We start from the raw sequence: 9,732 nt of genomic DNA on the forward strand, positions 1-9,732 counted from the left end.
ATACATGTTAACATGATCAGGTCGGATTGCTGTGGTGACTGGCGAGCCACTTCCTGTGGGACGGCGGAGACGGACATTGGTTCACCTTTAACCCATTTAGACCTGCTGCCACCTATACGTTGTTATACCTTTGAATCCGGGAGCCACCTCTGTGTCTCATTAGTTGTTGCTATACATATAGCAACATCATGTTGTATACATTTTTTTAGTAAGAATTTGAACATTTTCAAAAATCTTAGGTTAGGTTAGGTTTTAGAAGGCGTTTTTAGAATCGGCCTCAGGTCTAAATGGGTTAATACCCACAACAACCTCATGCATCACGTCAGTACCATTAATAATATAATAATATCCCCCTGGCTGATACAGGCCAGTAAGACACCATTGGCAAACAATACAGAGGCCCAGGCAGATTAGTCCTAATGCGATTAGACAGCCGGCAAACCCTAGGCAGGAGAATATTATAGGACAGTATCTGGAGAGAACACCAGCGCAGTTTAACCCATTCAAACCGGGAACGCATCTGTGTAAACCACTTTAACCATTATCGAGCTATGAGCTTGTAGATCTGCTATTTTTGAAAAATTGGTGCAAATCTTGTATGTATATTTTTAAACATTTTTAACTAAAATCTTTGCTTCTGGGGGGTTCCTGGAACAACATATTTTGAGATGGGGGGGTCCGTGGCCAAATACATATCTTGGGGGTCCTTGACATGAAAAAGTTTGAGAACCACTAATTATAGCAACATACGTTTTGCTATAATTGTTAAAAACTGTTAGGTGTAGAATCCCCCAGAAGCAAAGATTTGAGTTAGAAATATTCGCTTTAAAAAATATATATATTTAAAGATTTGCACACATTTTCATGATTTTTCAAAAAATAGCAGATCTACAAGCTCACAGCGTGGCACTCTGTTTAATTGGTCAAAATCTAAAATGACAGATGCTTTCCCGGTCTTAATGGGTTAATGTTGCTTGTTGTTCCTTCCAACACCAACAGGAAGATAATCGCATTCTCCCTCTGAAAACACAGCATCTAAAAGACGACCACTGCGCTCAGACCACCTTACTGTTACAGGAGACAAGAGCTTGCCGCCGCAACACCTTGCCTTATGGAAGTGCTTTGCAAATTGGCTTAATTCCCTGGAGTAGATGCGCTGCCCTTATAGATTAGTGACTGACACCTGACCCTGGGAAGGCAGGAGAATGGACTCCCAAAGCCCCTTTGACCGTGTTCCTCTACCGGACCTGGAAAATCTCGCATGTAGCCTGCATCATCAATCACTGCAATCAGACAGGAAGTCCATTTGATGGCTGGGGCTGTGGTTGCACAGAAGCACTGCTGTCACCGACTGAAGGAAACCCGGCTGATGAACTATTTATTGCTTTCAGAGTATGTGCCACTGTTATCCATCATATTAGACAGTGCAGTGCCAATAAGAATCCCAGAGTTGCCAGTGGACAGCACTTGTTGATTTATCTTATTTTTATTTTTTTTCACACCGCAGAGATGTCAAGGACATCGAAAAATAGCTCGAGTTAGAAAGGCTTATCAACTAGAACATTGCTGAAACTTTTTTCTTAACCCATTCAATCCGGGAACGCATCTCTTGTCATTTTATATTAGCAGATATACAAGCTCACCAAGTGCTCACTATGAGCTTGCAGATCTGCTATTTTTTTAAAGATTGTGAAAATGTGTGCAAATCTTTAAATATATATTTTTCAAAGCGAACCTTTGTCAAATATATTGTTCCAGGGACCCCCCAGAAGCAAAGATTTGAGTTACAAATGTTCACTTAAAATAACTTTCACATTTTCACGATTTTTCAAAAATAGCAGATCTACAAGCTCGTATATCTGCTATTTTTGAATAGCCAAATAAATTTAAAATGATACAGATGCATTCCCGGACTGAATGGGTTAAGGTTGCAAAACTTTTCCATTCTGATGTACTTGTACGTGAATGAGAGCAAAATTCAAAATTTAGAAAATGACACTAGCTAATCTAGCAATTAGCGGGTACCATTAGCAAAACCTCTACAAGTAAAAGATTACTTAAGTAAAATACTGAAAAGGTTAATTGCCATCTCTCAAAGCAAGGCTACCTACGGATCAATTATACGACACAGCAAAAACTGTCCTCATATTGGGCAAATTCAGAGATAACATCCACTCTTGGCATCTTGGTATTTGAAGTAATTTGTCATCAGCTGTCGGCACCAGTAAAAGATGCAGCTACAACAAAATAGCGCAGATAATTGGAGTGAAAATGTAAGACGACCTCATTAGACGGATATCAGAGCGCACGTTGTGACAGTTCGCTTGAATAAAAAAGCAATCTATCCAGAAGTGATACATTTAACAATGAGAGAGCAACATGTTGATTAATGCGAGCCAAATAGCCACCAGAAAAGCTAATTAATAAGCAGGATGAGAGGTGGGTTGTAATAAAAAATACATAAGTGTCACACAAGTGATGTGATCACATTAAAACCGATTTCATCCCCATATCTTCTGATCGTTGTGGTTTTGCTTTTCGCATTATAAAATAACTAGCATTCCAATGAGGAATAGAATCAGGGTTGCCATGTCCGCTTATTATAAGCGACTTTGGGCTTGTTTTTCTGTAAAGTTGTTTGCAAATAATAAATAAGCTCACACCGCCTCACATTGCGAGGCGTTGTGAGCTTGTAGATCTGCTATTTTCACAATATTTTGTGTGGAACCGAGTCAAACAAAATGTAATGTCTCAACTCAAAATATGATTATTTTGGGGGTCCCTACCCCAGTTCAAATATTTTGGGGGGTCCCCGAGTTCAAATATGATTATTTTGGGGGGGGTCACGGCCTGAAAAGGTTGAGAACCACTGCTCTACAGTGTGGTTCGCTAAACTGTCGCGACGCAGTGCATCTACGTAGGTGGTGCGCTTCTTGCCTTTCCTGGCTTTGCCCCTGAGGTAGGCTCCCATGGTGTCAGTTGCCTCTAGTCCTGGGTGCCTGACGCAGTGTCAGTGGTGGAAAAAGTTAAAATGTTTTACTTAAGTAAAAGTATCAGTACTGCAATGTGGAAATACTTGTACTTGAATAAAAGTACAACGGCATTGGTATCAAAATGTACTTAAAGTACCAAAAGTAGAAAGTACTCATTATGCAGAATGTCCCATTTCACAAGTTCAAAATGTATAAAAAATCTTTTGAAAATAGCATATCTATAAGCTCACAATGTGTTGCATCGCGATGCATTGTGAGCTTGTAGATCGGCTATTTTCAAATGGCCCAAATATATATATAGGGCTTAAGTGTTAACACATCGACCGCCAGAGGTTAATCTCATAATGTACTCACCAGTGCCAAGGTGTTATTGTTGTTTTTTTCATGTCGCCATAGATCTTGTTAAAATCCTTAAGATTGAGCCGTACATGGTCTGTTTACTTCCGCGACATCTCACTGTATCGCCCAGTGAAAACCACGTGTCAAACGGGGCATCCATGTTTGAGTTAGAGCCGATTACGTTAAACAGTGATATGCGAGGAGAAAAAACTACAGGAAGAGAATTGAGTTTCAGTTTCGTCTGTAGAACGAGGGCGGACGTGATCGTCAAAACCGGATCCCAAATAATTCTGTTTCCGGTCATCAAACCGGAAACGGAAGTGGATTAAAAAATTTCCGTAAGTGCACCCGAAAATTTTTAGCGCGAAAAGACCGTGGACCGTAGGGCTGCGGTCTCGGCGCTTAACAGTTGGATTTAACGGACCGTAGGACTACGTTCTTGGCGGTTAATGTGTTAATGTATGTTTTGTGATAATCAAAATCTACAAACTAAAGCTGTCAAATAATAGTAGTGGAGTAAAAGTACAATATTTGCCTCCGAGATGTAGTGGAGTACAAGTAAAATAATTGAAAATGGGAAATACTTCAGTAAAGTAAAAATTCCTCAAAAGTGTACTCAAGTACAGTACTTGAGTAAATGTACTTAGTTACTTTACACCACTGCGCAGTGCCCTGCCAGCCTCATCCTTCTCTCTCCGACTTTGTCTGTGTCCCAGGGTAGCTCCCCGTAGAGGACCACGTTTCTGATGTGGTCCGTCCATGTGACACCATCCACTACCAAATCGTCCCGGTTTTCACCGCCACAGTAATAATGATAATACCTCTTTCGATCTTGTTCTGTTGCAAGGTGCAGTCACCAGGTGTGCCAACGGAACACTAAAATAGCAGATCTACAAGCTCACAACGTTCTGAGCTTGTAACAGACCGGCTATTTTCTCTATTTTTTTTTAAATAGGGCATAGGTGGTTATGGGTCCCGTTTTACGGTCACCCTAGTCTAAGTGCACGAGTACGGCTCACTTCAAACTTTAAGATAAAAACAGCCATCAAATCATTTTCATGTCTGTTTTGAATACAAATTAGTCATTCGGATGTTTTTTTGTGAAATCGTGGCTTGTTCATCAAATTGGGCAATTTTGTGATTAGGGTAATTTTTGGGGAAGTTTCAAAAGATAAATGACAGCTGCTATTAGTCACAGACTGCAGGGCATTGGAATATCTTTGCAGTATTATATTGTTGTACTTATTCTAGACTGTTATATCATTCCATTTAAATATTGTTTTACAATGTGCTGCAACTATGAGATAGTGTAGAAATACTGCCTACTGGATAAAACTCAATGGACAGACAAGAGCATCTCTGGCCCAACAAGACAGGGTTGGGTTTGGGTAGCTGTAGTAACTGACTACATGTATTTGGGATTACAATACATACTATAATCAGATTAACCCATTCAATCCGGGAGCGCATCCGTGTCATTTTCTCTGTGAAGCCTCGCTCCACCTGCGCCAAGGTGGTGGTATAGAATGGGGGTTGGTTTCACTGGGCAAGGTGTTGATGAGTCATTGATTATGGGGGAGAGGGCGATGAATCCATGATTGTGATAGGAAATGAGTGGGTGGGGGGGGGGGGGTTCAGTTAACTGACTACATTTCAAAGTAATCTGACCCAACTTGGCCCGGACGGTTGGCGTAACCGTCTGGGCACCTAGGTTGGTAATCCAGCCTGACAGCATGTCATGGGTTCGACTCCCGATCCCGACGGCCTTTGCTGCATGTCACTCCCCGTCTCTCTCCCCATTTCCTGTCAGCCTACTTACTGTCCTATCAATAAAGGCACAAAAGCCACAAAAGTAAAATATATATATATCTGACCCAACTTTGATTGATTATCCCCTATGCCTGATTTAGATCACATGACAGTTTAACGCTTGCTGACCAGAACAGATCTACAAGCTAACACCACGTTTCATTGATCTTCTGTATTCATCACATTACTAAAGAGAAGATCTCCATCTAATCTGACACCCCTGTGTGGACCAGTTATGTCTCTAGAGATGATGTTATTTTCCCACCCACTAACTACTATTGGAATGGTTCCATGATGAAGCCTAAAAAATATAAATAAAAGAGCCAATGTAGTTCATAAAAGTTGGCAAACTCAAGTTAGATGGCTGGTGTGTTAGCGTAGCACCAAATCCTGTGATTAAATGTGTAATCATCTACACTAGTGGTTTTCAAAATGTGGTCCAGGACCTCCAGAGGTACTTGAAGTTATTCAGCAAAACACGTGCATTATAAATGTATTTCTAACCGTCAGTGTCAACCCAATGTGAGGTGTTAACCCATTTACCTGGAACGAATCATTTTTAAATGTCTTTGACTATTCAAAAAATAGCAGATCTACAAGCTCATAGCGCAGCAGAGTGCCGCGCTATGAGCTTGTAGATCTGCTAATCTGCTGATCTGCAAATCTTTGAATATATATAGATGTTTTAAAGCGAACATTTTTAACTCCGATCTGTGCTTCTAGGGGTCCCTGGAACAACATATTTTGAGATGGGGGTCCGCGGCCAAATATATATCATGTTGGGGGTCCTTGACATGAAAAAGTTGGAGCACCACTTATATAGCAACATACTGTTAGGATTTAGAAAACATTTTTAGATATGTATTTAGTCGCGGACCTTCATCTCAACATATTTCATTCCAGGGACCCCCAGAAGCTAAGATTTGAGTTACAAATGTTTGTTTTAAAAAATATATATATACATATTCAAAGATTTGCACACATTTTCAAGATTTATTTTTTTCAAAAATAGCAGATCTACAAGCTATGAGCTTGTATATCTGCTATTTTGGAATAGCCAAAGTATAAAATAATGGTTAGAGTGGTTAAAATCTAAAATGACAGATCCATTCCTTTCCCGGTCTTAATGGGTTAACCCAATGTGAAGTGCACACATTTAGATTTAGACAAAAGCTGATGAACAGCTAAAAAACAACATGCACATCACAGACCTACAAGGCTGGGTGCTGGATCAAGACAGTTAAATGGTAGTAGACAAGAATACAAATCCACACACACACCAATATTACTGCTCCCATATGCAATTTTACTTTACTTAGCTCAAAACTTTACCAAGTAAAATTGCATTATGGAAGCAGGCTAATACTGGGGTGCGGATTTTTATTCTAGTCTTAAGGTGTACACGCATTTAGACACTACATTATATACTTTTACTGCTCCTAGTATGGATGATTTCTGGTATAGTATTTATATGTATTGATGAATTGAATACATAGGACCGCAATGGAAACAAGCCGACAGGCTTTTCTGTGTTATCCTTTTAGCATTGTTGTTTAACTGTACCTCTGTACTTTTTGCAAACTGTTAATAAAGTATTCAATAAAAATAAAAAAAACGATCACACACTATCAACAAAAATAAAATATATGGTTCTTCAGGACAAAATCATCATATCAGGGCCATACCCTGGTCAAATGCCTGTCCATGTGAGGGTCTGAATTGAAATGTTTGAAAATCCCTCACCTACAACAGTGGGATCTCAAAATGTGGGTCGGTACCCCCATAAGGGCCCCCCCATTATTTTGGGGGGGGGGGGTCCCCAGATGACAGTGAAGTAACATTGTAAGGACCTTTTTAATACCTCAAAAAAGAGGAACGAAAGCAAAGATAAGAGACCATTAATGAATCAAAATACTATAAAAACTGGTCAAGTTTGGGGGGGGGGGCCCCAGATGACAGTGAAGTAACATTGTAAGGACCTTTTTAATACCTCAAAAAAGAGGAACGAAAGAAAAGATAAGAGACCATTAATGAATCTAAATACTATAAAAACTGGTCAAACATTGGCCTAATTGTCAAATAGCCGATCTACTGTGAGCTTGTAGACCTGCTATTTTCACAATATTTATCTGTGGAACCGAGTCAAACTAAATGTAATAATGCCTCAACTCCTACAATTCCAAGTGCTTGTCAGGGACTCAGGGTGGGGTGGGGGTCCCCAGTTCAGATAACGATTATTATATTTTTTGGGGGGGGGGGGGGGGTCACAGCCTGAAAAGGTTGAGAACCACTGACCTACACAACATAAAACATGGGGAGAGAGGGGAATCAAACGGTGTGTGTGTGTTCCAGAGAATAGCCTGAGCCCCTGTCTGTGGGGGAACTAAATGGCAGGCAGGCCTCACATGGTCCAGCACACAACTAGCTCTGCAAGCTAAAGCTGCCTTCCTTCTCTACAGTAATGGTAGCCAAAGATATGAGGAGGCCAGATTAATAAAATCCTTGATGCCATATAAATAACATCCAATACAGGAACCCAGATTCCACTCAACAAGACGTGGGGAGATGAAAGTCCAGGCTATTATTCCTTCCACACACTTCCAACACGTTTTTGAGTTTTGACAGCTGCTTTGTTTTCATTGGACTGGCCCAGTTTTAGCCATTTAGCACCAAGTACCAACACATACAGGCCTCAAAGACACTCAATTCGATTCTATTTAATCTGTGTGTTGCTGCCATAACAGGGAATACAGGCTTAATCATCCCTGTACAATGAATACCGTTCTGTGGATTTATGCTAGAGTTAACAAACTTGGGTTTAATCCCAGCATGTAGGATATAAAAGTATATATTTATACCAGCACTAACGTTACTAATACACTGCACATGAAGTCTTGCGACACAAAACAATCAGGTTATTTTCAACTGGGGGGGGGGGTGCGTCGAGGTGACTTGTTTCAGTGTTAAATGTGTTGTTTATGTCATAATAACACATAAAGGACTCGCAGAAATGAAACCCTGTTTAGGCTTATAGCAGCAAAGCAGGCTTAGATTAGCTTTGAGGTGCTTTACAATTATAAACCACTGTAAACCCCTTGTTGCAACGATCCAGACCCGTACCCACACAGACTGGACATTCATATCAGATCAATTACATCAGATCTAAAACGTACAGAGCAGCATTTCACTGATCATACAGGTTGGAGTCTATGCTACATCTGTGCTACCTAAAGCTAGCAGGCTAACACCACCAAGAAGCAATGGAGTCTATGCTACATCTGTGCTAACTACGCTAACTTAAGCTAACACCCAGCAATACTGGGCTCTATGCTACATCTGTGCTATCTGAGCTAGCAGGCTAACACCACCAAGAAGCAATGGAGTCTATGCTACATCTGTGCTAACTAAGCTAACTTAAGCTAACACCCAGCAATACTGGACTCTATGCTACATCTGTGCTATCTGAGCTAGCAGGCTAACACCACCAAGAAGCAATGGAGTCTATGCTACATCTGTGCTAACTAAGCTAACTTAAGCTAACACCCAGCAATACTGGGCTCTATGCTACATCTGTGCTAACTGAGCTAGCAGAGCTAATACCCAGCAGCACTGGAGTCCATGCTACAGCTGTGCTAACTAAGCTAACTTAAGCCAACACCCGGCAGCACTGGAGTCTATGCTACATCTGTGCTAACTAGGCTAACTTAAGCTAACACCCAGCAGCACTGGAGTATATGCTACAGCTGTGGTGCTAACTAAGCTAGCGGGCTAACACCAAGCAGCACTGGAGTCTATGCTACATCTGGTGCTAACTGAGGAGTCTATGCTAAATCCATGCTAACTAAGCTAACTGAGCTTACACCAAGCAGCAGCAACGCTGTCTGTAGTTCACCCCCAGACAGACAGACAGACAGGTAGTAGTTAGCGGCTAACGTTAGCCTCACATAACATTCACTTGTTGTTACAGAGACTTATTATCGGTTTAAAACCTTCCACTGTGGTCACCAAAGCACCGCTCTCTCCTCGGTCCTTACCCGCTCTGTGAGTGTGTGTGGTGGGGCTGTTTTCAGCAGAAGGAGCCTGGTAGAGAGGAGCTGTTGTTCTGGGTCTTCTGTGTGATCGGCAGCATTGAGGCTACAGCATCAGAAGGACAGGCACGGACCCAGGGTTGCCAGGTTTACTGAGAGAAATAAGCAACGAGGTATATGGAAACAAGCCCAAAAGAAGCAACTATTAGGCCACATGAGCACCTTGATTTAAACCTGTATGCACTGGCTATTTGAAATTAAAAGATCCAAGCTCCAAGATCCAGATACAAGCTCACAACGCTACGATTTTCAAAAAAAATCTTTTTGGGAAAGTGCGAAATGTGGAAAGCTTTTGAAATATGATTCTAAGAACACAAATCGGGTATGATATGAGGGTCCCCGGAACTAACTATTTACAGATGGGGGTCCGCAGACAAATATGTATTCATTTGGGGGTCCTTGACATGGAAATGTTTGAGAACCACTGGTTTATCATAATAAAATAAAATAAAATGAAAAAAAGAACAATGGAAACAAGCCCAAATATAAGCAACTACATTTTA

At 41.0% G+C, this 9,732-nt stretch overlaps 1 protein-coding gene across 6 annotated transcripts in view; it reads right to left on the reverse strand.

Annotated features, from left to right (window-relative positions):
- Window positions 1-9,298, reverse strand: part of LOC308073618 (R3H domain-containing protein 1-like) — a 115,303-nt gene extending 106,005 nt beyond the window's left edge. For 5 of the 6 annotated variants that reach the window (XM_080412631.1, XM_080412629.1, XM_080412630.1 and 2 more), the window contains exon 1: window positions 9,176-9,298. The gene's annotated coding sequence lies outside the window, so the exon portion shown is untranslated. The remainder of the gene's footprint in view (window positions 1-9,175) is intronic. The other variant, XM_080412628.1, reaches the window with a different exon arrangement.
- Between the last annotated feature and the right edge of the window lie 434 nt (window positions 9,299-9,732).

This window comes from Gymnoscopelus braueri (assembly GCF_963280865.1).
Source record: "Gymnoscopelus braueri genome assembly, chromosome: 18".
Taxonomy (NCBI): Eukaryota; Metazoa; Chordata; class Actinopteri; order Myctophiformes; family Myctophidae; genus Gymnoscopelus; species Gymnoscopelus braueri.